The sequence below is a fragment of the Hemitrygon akajei genome, chromosome 12 (assembly GCF_048418815.1).
Source record: "Hemitrygon akajei chromosome 12, sHemAka1.3, whole genome shotgun sequence".
NCBI lineage: Eukaryota > Metazoa > Chordata > Chondrichthyes > Myliobatiformes > Dasyatidae > Hemitrygon > Hemitrygon akajei.
In genome coordinates this window covers 92,859,423-92,870,170 of record NC_133135.1, presented here as the reverse complement: position 1 = coordinate 92,870,170, position 10,748 = coordinate 92,859,423, and the positions used below count along the sequence as shown (strand labels likewise).

The 10,748-nt window shown below is 43.1% G+C and overlaps 1 pseudogene; it reads left to right on the top strand.

Moving 5' to 3' along the window:
- Nucleotides 1-6,252: 6,252 nt before the first annotated feature.
- LOC140736640 (kelch repeat and BTB domain-containing protein 4 pseudogene) lies at nucleotides 6,253-8,926 on the top strand (annotated as a pseudogene).
- The last annotated feature ends 1,822 nt before the right edge of the window (nucleotides 8,927-10,748 follow it).

Genomic DNA, 10,748 nt, shown 5'->3' with positions numbered 1-10,748 from the left:
TGTGGCATCCTCTAGCGCCTCCGGAGTCGGGTTTTTTGTAAATTCGTCTATGTCCATCTTTGCTGGTTTCCCGTCTGGTTACCCACGCAACCAGATCCAAGTCTGGACTTAAAAGCCCGATTTACTGGCCCTCCAATTTGGTATCAAATCTCGAGACGAGGCCCCAAGTTGTTACGAGCCCCATAACTGGGTGTCTTACCAGCAAAGATAGGAGTATCCATTGAAGTTTGATGATACTATTTTTAACAGTATTTATTAGTAAAAATACACAAAAATAATATCAATGCAAATATACAGATAATATACGTCATCAATACTAAACCTAAAAGTGCGGGTATAATAATAATCAATAAGAAATAAGCTCTATCATTGTCTAGGGGATAATGAATTGTCCAATGGAAGTATAAAGTTCAGTTCAGTTCATACAGGCTGCAGTAGTTGTTGTTCACTGTGTTGCAATTGTTGGAGAGAGAGAGAGAGAGAGAGAGAGAGAGAGTAACTTGCCGACTTTCCTTTTACAATCTTGATCAGTCTCCGTCCTTTAGCTAGACCATTCCGTGGAGGACTCGCTTTTTATGATTTCGATCCTTCGATGCGTTGTTATTGTGGCCATTCACATATGACCCCTCCGTCTTTTAGCTAGACCGTTCCATGGAGGACTCATCACCCAGGCAAGGGTGGACACACACACAAGCCCCCACCGGTCTTGTAGCGTCTCTCCTGGTGCGTCTGAGGGGTGTTCCCCAGACCCTACTTTTATCCCCACTCACGGGGTCTCAGATGTCAATCAGGCTGGGATGATGCAACACATCAACCAGACCACTCTGGTTGCCCCCTGAGGGGTTTCAATGAATAGAACAGTACTCAATACACAATTCCTTCTCCAAGAGACAATAGCAGTAATCTCTCTTTTTGTCAATAGGAATTATTCCACCTTTGTGTATTCTGGCGTTGTCTCTCTCTCATTACTGACATGATGTGTATCTCTCTCATTTCCTGGGTATCAGCCCCGAAATAATAGCGAGCTTGCAATTCTCAAAAGGGGGGGGGGCGGGCATTGGCGATTCTGTACCCTTCTGCCCATCAGAGTTGCTCCTCATTCGTAACAATATTAAAACCAAACAAAGAACCTTGAGATAGGGTAACCAAGCAACAGATTTGGCTGAGAGTCCAAAACAGCTTCCAGAAAAAAAAACCATCCCCCCTCCTTCCTCCCAAAGTCAGAAGTCTAACCAACAGATAGCCGACAGCTACAACTAATAACAACATCCCCCGAAAAAAACCTACTGGTTTGGCTCCAAATTGATTTCAAGGTTAGCTGCATTCCAGCCTAGACAAAGCACCAGACAGAGATAAAGCTTAACCCTTGCAACAAGAACAAATATAGATTAATTATTACAGTTTCAAAATGATAAAATGAAAAATACCCATACTAAGCCATATTGATAGAGAAAAACCTCAAGAAGAATAAGTATAATATAAAATAATAAAAAACCTATCAAAATTCAAAACATATGAACACACAAGGTATTAGCTCATTAACATAGAGCAAAGAACATAGAATAGTACAGTACAGGCCCTTCAGCCCACAATGTTGTGCCAACCCTTAAACCCTGCCTCCCATATATCCCCCTACCTTAAATTCCTCTATATACCTGTCTAGTAGTCTCTTAAATTTCACTAATGTATCTGCCTTCACCACTGACTCAGGCAGTGCATTCCATGCACCAACCACTCTCTGAGTAAAAAACCTTTCTCTAATATCCCCTTTGAACTTCCCACCCCTTACCTTAAAGCCATGTCCTCTTGTAGTGGTGCCCTGGGCAAGATGCACTGGCTGTCCACTCTATCTATTCCTCTTAATATCTTGTATACCTCTATCATGTCTCCTCTCATCCTCCTTCTCTCCAAAGAGTAAAGTCCTAGCTCCCTTAATCTCTTATCATAATGCATACTCTCTAAACCAGGCAGCATCCTGGTAAATCTCCTCTGTACCCTTTCCAATGCTTCCACATCCTTCCTATAGTGAGGTGACCAGAACTGGACACAGTACTCCTAAACAGAGTTTTATAGAGCTGCATCATTACCTCATGACTCTTAAACTCTATACAGTATCTCGATTTATGAAAGCTAACACCCCATAAGCTTCCTTAACTACCCTATCTACCTGTGAGGCAACTTTCAGGGATCAGTGGACATGTACCCCCAGATCCCTCTGCTCCTCCACACTACCAAGTATCCTGCCATTTACTTTGTACTCTGCCTTGGAGTTTGTCCTTCCAAAGTGTACCACCTCACACTTCTACGTGTTGAACTCCATCTGCCACTTCTCAGCCCACTTCTGCATCCTATCAATGTCTCTCTGCAATCTTCGACAATCCTCGACACTATCCACAACACAACCATTCTTGAAGTTCTTGAAGTAAAGCATTAAAAGGTTCAAAAAGAGAGTTAGCTACAAAGGTTTACCAAAAGTAAAGGAAGCAATTATTCATATAGGAAGATACTGAACAGTTAATCTTCTGATTCTAAGAATTCCTGAGCTTCTTCAGTTGAAAGGAACCATTCCTTAGAGCCATCCCTCAGTATAATTCTGAGCCAAGCAGGATAACGAAGAGAAAGCTTGAAACCTTTGTTAAGAAGTTCCAACATAACCTTTCTGAACTTAGCACGCTCATTCATGACCTCAGGTGAAAAATCCTCGACGGTTCTAATCTTCTGGCCTTTATAATCAATCATTCTTCTTCAATGGGATTCACAAATTAAAAGTTCCTTTGTTTGAAATTCATGAAAACAGATTATTACTGATCTGGTTCTAGCTCCTGGAGCTGGTCTGGGCACAGGTGATCTATGAGCTCGATCAATCATAGGTAAAGACGGGAAAATTTTAGGAAATAATTGTGCCAAAAAGCTTGCAAAGAATTCTGTAGGCTGATCACCTTCCATTAACTCTTCAAGGGCTAGAATTTGTAGGTTATTTCTTCTGCTTCCATTTTCTAAATTGATAATCTTCAGTCTTAACTTTTCATTAGACATTGATTGTTTTTCACAAAGATTTTTCAGGTCATCAATTTTCACATTCATAATCATCAGATTTGCTTCATTCTTTTCTATTCGTTTATCATGTTCAGTTAAGGTTTTTTGAATAGAATACAATTTTGCATCTATTTGTTTAATTTCAGCAGAAGATTCTTTTCTGTGTTTTTGAAGCAGCTCCATAATAGATTCCAAAGATGCAGGAGGATCTTCTTCTTTAGTACTGTGGCACCCCTTGTAATCATAGTAAAACAATACCATGTTTAAAAGTAAGGTTTCAAAACAGGTTGGACAGTAAAGTAAGTAAAATAGGAGCAACTACAGAAAGCTGCTTATGTTGCCTTTAAGTCATTTATTTAACTTTATTAAATTTCTGCTTTAAATAATTTGTTTGTAACTATTTTCTAGTTAAAATTAAAGGTTGATAACTACATTACTAAGCTAAAATTCATTGTCTATGGTATATCGCGGCATGAGATGAAGTCACCTCCAGTTTTGCCGCATCTTGTGGGTAACTTCCAGTTTGGAGAAAGAGGAAGGTGGGGGCCCACATGTGCAGCATGAATGTGAAAAGCTCCATTTCTACCCACAAAGAAACATTATAGAAGCAACACCATAAATTCATATTACAGTAGCTATGTTGAAGTAAAAATATTAATGTGGATACTGTTAAAGGAAACAATGGTTAATGAGGTTTATTTTCTTGTGCTATTGAAGGTATTGGTGGAAAAATTGCATTGGAGTCTACTTAAAACCTTTGATGATCAATCCACTACGTAAATGCTTAAGGAGATTCTGCCTATATGTTGTACCTTTGATGAGACTCCTTTGTTATAGTTTTATTTTTACAAGTATTTATGTTGTGTTATGATCCCAGCCCCCTCCTTTGTGAGAATCGCAAGAGCCCTAGTGAAGGGGGGGGGGGGGTCAATGACCCAAGAGGAAAGAAAGATACGTGCGGTGTCCCTCGTTTCACGGCGAGGCAAAAGATGGCGACTGTGGTCATTGTCTCTTGGAGACACCTTTGTGAATTAGGAACTGTACTACATGTATACCCTCAGGGCAACGTGGGTGGAGAGACGGAGAGAGATTGCATCATCCCAACCTGATTGACATCTGAGACCCCGTGAGTTCAGATAAAAGAGGGGTTGTAAAGACGCACCAGAAGACACGCTAGAAATCCTGTGACAGCGTTTAATAGCGACAGCCGGGGGAGGGGGTTCGTGTGCGTCTTTTCCTTGCCTGGGATTGGCGACCTCACCACGGAAGAACGGCTTTAGCTACAGGAGAGGCCACAAGTGAACGGCCACTCCCCAACGAGACTCCGACGGATCGAACTCATAAAGGTTGGAAAAACCCGCCGGGTAACTGTTCCATTCTATACCTATCTCTCTCTCTCCAACAAAGTGCACCACCGCGACACCCAAAAGACGGCAGCTGGTGGAACTGCAGTGACCTCGAGAGACTTTTATATTTACATCGGACAATATATATTACCCCTAGACAACGATTGAGCTTATTTCTTATTGATTATTACTATACCTGCGCTTTAGATTGAGTATTGACGACCTATGTTATCTGAATGTTTGTATTAACCTTATTTTTGTGCCCCTTTATAAATAAAAACTTCTAAAAAAATAGTGCCATCAGACTTCAACGGGCCTCTCTATCTTTGCTGGTAAGTGATCCAGTTACGGGATACGTAACAGTTGCAAATGTGGTCTCAAGAATGAAACAGACACTGCATATGTTTTGTATTATTTTATCAACAGTTTTCACCATATGATGTTAATGTAGAAGAGTGAAGTAAACAGTTAATCTTACTGCGATTCTGTCTTCATTGGCTCTGGTTTAACTTGGTTTTTTAGTCAGAGTTTCAACACACTGCATGAGAACACTACAGTGAAAAGGCACAATCATTAGATGTTTCGACAAGTGGTACGATGATCAAGCACCAAGTCATTTGCATCCAGAGCCAAGAGCAGTAGGACTTTGGCAAGTGTGGCTGCCTTCGTAAGAGCTAAAGCAGAAGCCGCCAAGTGCGAGCATCATACACTAACCAAGAAACAAAACTGAAAATGGAAAAAGCTTCCAGAGAAGTGGAAAACCAGATGGAAAAGGCTACCAGAGAAGCAGAAAACTAGTTGGAAAAGGCAAGAATAGATACAGAGTTAGAAGTGCTGACACTACAACGAGAAGCTGATGCAGCAATGGTGGAAGAACAAGTGTTAGAGAACGCTGAAGAAATGCATGTTCTAGATGAAATGGGAAAATCTATATCAGAAAGGGCCAAATTGGAACGCACCGGCGAATATGTCCAATCTCAAATTGACCTGCAGATTCATTCTCCCTCTCCATACTTGCCTGTTGGTGTCCTATCTCATGTGAAATCATGGGAAAGCTTCGTTGTATCATGTCCACCTTGGGAAGATAACTCACAATTGCAACCTTACAACAAACTCAAGTATGAAAGGGCTGACTACAAATACTTTCCAACACCAAACTTACCAGATCCGGCAAGAGCAGAGACAAAGGCTGAAGTCACATCAAATCTCATCATGAACGTACACACTCAGTCATATGCCCCCCAACATATTCCCCCAGCTAGCACGCCACCTGCAGCAGAACCCTTGTCACAGTATTTAGCATGACGAGACTTCGTCAATTCAGGGCTGTTCTAGTATGATGATAAGCCTGAAAATTACTGTGCATGGCACTCCTCATTCACTGGTGCAGCTGGTGGAGTCCAGCTCACAGCAACCCAAGAGTTGGACCTTATGACTAAATGGCTGGGAAAGGAATCAAGTGAACAGGTGAAACACATACACTCAGTGTATGTCAACGACCCCAAGCTAGCCTTACGCAAAGCATGGGAGAGACTTCGGGAGTGCTATGTGGCCCCTGAAATTATTGAAAGGGCGCTATTTCAATGGCTGGACAATTTTCCTAGGGTGTCAACCAAGGACCACACTAAATTACGAGAACACGGAAATTTATTCATGGAGACTGAAGGTGCTAAAGAAGACGGCTATTTAACTGGCTTGTCGTATCTAGATACTTCACATGGAATTGGACCAATTGTGGACAAACTTCCATTTGGGCTGCAGGAAAGTTGGCTCAGAGTACAAGGAAGAGAATGGTGGTTGATTCCCTCCCTTTAATTATTTTAGTAGGTTTGCGTGCAGGGAGGCAAAGAAGCGAAATGACCCTAGCTTCATGAATCAAGGTAGCACCACAACTCACACCAAGCCAGTCAAATCCACTTTGAACAATTTTAACATCAATAAACCCGTCTCAGTGCATAAAACCAAAGTCTCCACAACCAACGATGACCCTAGTAAGAATTGTCCATTGCACAACAAACTCCAATCCCTCAAAAATGCAGAATGTTTAGAAACAAACCCTTTGATGAAAGAAAGGCCTTTCTCAAGGAAAAAAGAATATGTTTTAAGTGCTGCTCCTCTACCTCCTACCTCGCCAAAGACTGAATGTTCCAGGTAAAGTGCTTGGAATGCAACAGCACTAATCACGATGGGGCCATGCATCCTGGCCTGTCACCGCAAACTGGCAAGGCTCCTTCACCCTTACAAGAGGACGGCAGGGAGGGAGAGGATCACCCTGATACAACTATTGTCAGCTTGAGCTGCACAGAAGTTTGCGGTTTGTTCTCAAAGATCTGCCTCACTAAGGTATACCCTAAGGGAACCAAATACAAGGCCATCAAAGCCTATGTAATTCTGGACAACCAGAGCAACCACTCACTAGTCAGACCAGAGTTCTTTGAGTTGTTCAGTGTAGAGAGTAATCCATTCCCATACTACCTCAGAACTTGCTCTGGATCGCAAAAACATTTGGCAGGAAGGCAGAAGGCTTCCAGCTCAAGTCACTGGATGGTAAAGTTGTCATCTGTCTCCCTCCACTCTTGGAGTGCAACAAGATCTTGAATAACCGATCCGAGATTCCGATGCCAAACACAATACTACACCAGCTGTATCTCCACCACATTGCCAAGCACATCCCAGAACTGGATCCAGAAACAGAAATACTCCTGCTACTCGGAAGAGGCATTCTTAGGGTGCACAAGGTCAGGCAGCAGGTCAATGGACCCCATGATGTCCCCTTCGCCCAACGCCTGAATCTGGGCTGGATGGTGATAGGGGAGGTGTGCCCTGGCAAAGTACACAAACCAACAGTTAACATGCTCAAGACTAATATGCTAGAGAGTGGCCGCCATTCAATTTTTCAGCCCTCCACAAGTGTTATGTGCATCAAAGAAGCAAAACAAAGGCACAAGCATAGTAAAGGAACTGAGAAGACACTGAGACAGTTAGTCTTCATCCAAACTGAGCATGACAATTAGTTCCATCAGTGAAAGACACCATCTTCTTAAAAATAATGGACAGCAAGGTCTATAGGGATGAAGTAAACAATTGGGTTGCCCCACTACCGTTCAGAGAACCATGCCAGCACTTGCCAAACAACAAAGAGCAGGCAGTCATGGAGGCCTTCCCACCTGATGACTGTGCTCCAGCGATCAAGGACCTAGATCTAGGTGGAGAAACTATACCCATACAAAGGAGTTTGGGTCTCCTTTGGGAGATCACAACTGACACATACACGTTCTCCGTGCCGACCACGAACAAACCATTCACCCGCCTTGGAGCTTTCTCCACTGTCAACAATGTTTTCAATCCCCTGAGTTTACTAGCTCTGGTTATGATCCAGGGGAGAGCCCTCCTCAGATAACTTACCTCCGAGCTCTCCGACTGGGACACTCCACTACCAGAAGACAAGCTAAGCATATGGGAAGCTTGGAGGGATTCACTTCAAGACCTAAGACACCTTCATGTCCTACATGGCGTTCCCCGCTCTCAGAAACCAGCCAAAACAATAGAAACCTGGATTGGTCATGACAAGAAAAAACAAGCACAATACGTTGAGAACCTGGTATCCAGTTTAAAGGAAATTGTTGAAATTGTCCATATTTACCTGATTGGTAAAGAAGACACTTGGACACACTCACTGGCAATGTCTTTGCACTGTGATAATGAGGCTATCAGTGTCAAAATCAACTGCGCCAGCAGATTACTGCTGCATGCAAGGACAAAATCAACTGCGCCAGCAGATTACTGCTGCATGCAAGGGCAAAATCAACTGCGCCAGCAGATTACTGCTGCATGCAAGCATGGAAGTGACCTGTATGCTGTAGGTGGCCCCATCCCATGATGGATGGGGAAGTACAACATGGAGACAATGGACTGGGAACAATGCTCATCACTGCCAAGAGATCGTCTTCAGCACATGCTTGTATCTGTCCCAAGTGAAGATGCCATTTATTCATTGGGTGGGAAAACCCTTCAGGTGGGAAAAACCTTCCAGTGCTGTCATTGATATGTGGTCTGTGATAATGTGTGGGTTGAAACGAATCAGTTGGAGACTGTAGTGTCTTGTGCTGCTGGTGTTAACCTTAATGGAACTATCTGTCCACTGGGTGGGGAAGAGAATGGCCTGGACTTCTTTACTAAACCATCTCGTTTCATTCAGTGTTTTGACAGGCATTCCTGGACATGCCAGTTAAAGTCATATCTCCTCACCTTTGCAGGCCGCTGCTGTTCACAAGGACCTGATTTTTATAGTAACAGAGAGAGATTTTCTGGTATGTTACAATCCACTGCTTGACAGGTTCACCAGACTGCGCTTCCCAGAAGTTTGGAGTCCTGTGCCCTCCCTGTGGAAGACTGCCAGCTGCAACAGGTGTATTTATGTTTTCAGAGATAAGTGTAAAAAGGGTAATGCCAAAACATTAGAACTGAACCCAGCCACATCTGTCGTATCAGTGATAATTGGGATTGAGATATTGCTGACAAATTGGCAATTTGTTTTGACGTGATTCTAACCAAGTACAGTAAACTGCAGCTTGTATGAATTAATTTGCTGAGTGCACAAAGTTATTTTTTTTAACTTCTGCAGATGACAACAAAATTTCAGTACAATGTTTGTTTTCTAAGATATTAATTGACCTAACAATGTCAGACTATTATCATGTTCTATTCCAGACCTAGACCAGTTGCAGAGGTTGTTCTACTTCTACTTAAAGACTGATCTAGAGATTACTTTCTTATTTACTTACTTTACTTTTATTGTCACCAAACAATTGATACTAGAGCATACAATCATCACAGCAATATTTGATGCTGTGCTTCGTGCTCCCTGAAGTACAAATCGAAGTAAATATAATAAAAATTTAAATTATAAATCATAATTAGAAAATAGAAAAGGGAAAGTAAGGTAGTGCAAGTCAGGTTTGGATATTTGGAAGGTACGGCCCAGATCTGGATCAGGATCCGTTCAGCAGTCACAGTTAGAAAGAAGCTGTTCCCAAATCTGGCTCTTGAACCTTCTCCCGGAGGGAAGAGGGAGAAAAAGTGTGTTGGCTGGGTGGGTCGTGTCCTTGATTATCCTGGCAGCATTGCTCCGACAGCCTGTGGTGTAAAGTGAGTCCAAGGATGGAAGATTGGTTTGTGTGATGTGCTGGGCCATGTTCACCATCTTCTGCAGCTTCTTCCAGTCTTGGACAGGACAACTTCCATACCAGGTTGTGATGCACCCTAGAAGAATGCTTTCTACGGTGCACCTATAAAAATTAGTGAGGGTTTTAGGGGACAGGCCAAATTTCTTCAGCTTTCTCAGGAAGTAAAGGCGCTGGTGGGCCTTCTTGTCAGTGGACTCTGCCTGGTTAGACCAAGTCAGGTCATTTGTGATATTCACCCCGAGGAACTTAAAGCCTTTGACCTGTTCCACCTGCACACTACCGATGTAGATGGGGTTGTGCAGTCCGCTACTCCTTCTGAAGTCAACAACCAATTCCTTCGTCTTGCTGACGTTGAGGGATAGGCTATCGCCTTTGCACCATGCCACTAGGTTTTTAATTTCCTCTCTGTACTCAGACTCATCATTACCCAAGATATGGCCTACAATTGTGGTGTCATCAGCAAACTTATATATTGAGTTCGATTGAAATTTGGCTACACAGTCATGGGTGTACAGTGAGTACAGCAGGGGGCTGAGTACACAGCCTTGTGGGGCACTGGTGCTCAGAGTGATTGTAGAGGAGAGCTTGTCCCCTATTTTTACAGCCTGGGTCCTGTCTGTGAGGAAGTTGAAGATCCAGCTGCAGATCTGAGTGCTAAGACCCAGGTTCTGGAGTTTAGGAATCAGTTTATTTGGAATGATGGTATTAGAGGCAGAGCTGTAGTCAATGAAAAGGAGCCTTACATATGCGTCTTTATTCTCCAGATGTTCTAAGGAGGAATGTAGTGCCAGAGAGATGGCATCTGCCAACGACCTGTTGCTCCGGTAGGCGAAATGCAAAGCGTCAAGGTAGGTTATGGCTGATGTGTGCCATAACCAATCACTCGAAGCACTTCATAGCAATGGATGTCAGAGCCACAGGTCGATAGTCATTCAGGCATGCCACCTTGCTTTTCTTCGGCACCGGGATTATCGTTGCCTTCTTAAAACACAAGGGGATCTTAGACTGAAGCAGGGAGCAGTTGAAGATGTCAGCAAACACTCCAGCTAGCTCACTTGCACAGGCCCAGAGAACCCGTCCCAGGACGCCATCTGGACCCGTCGCCTTCCTTGGATTTATCTTCAGGAAGGCTCTTCTAACATCTTCCTCGGTGACAATGAATCTTGATGCCACCAGGTCC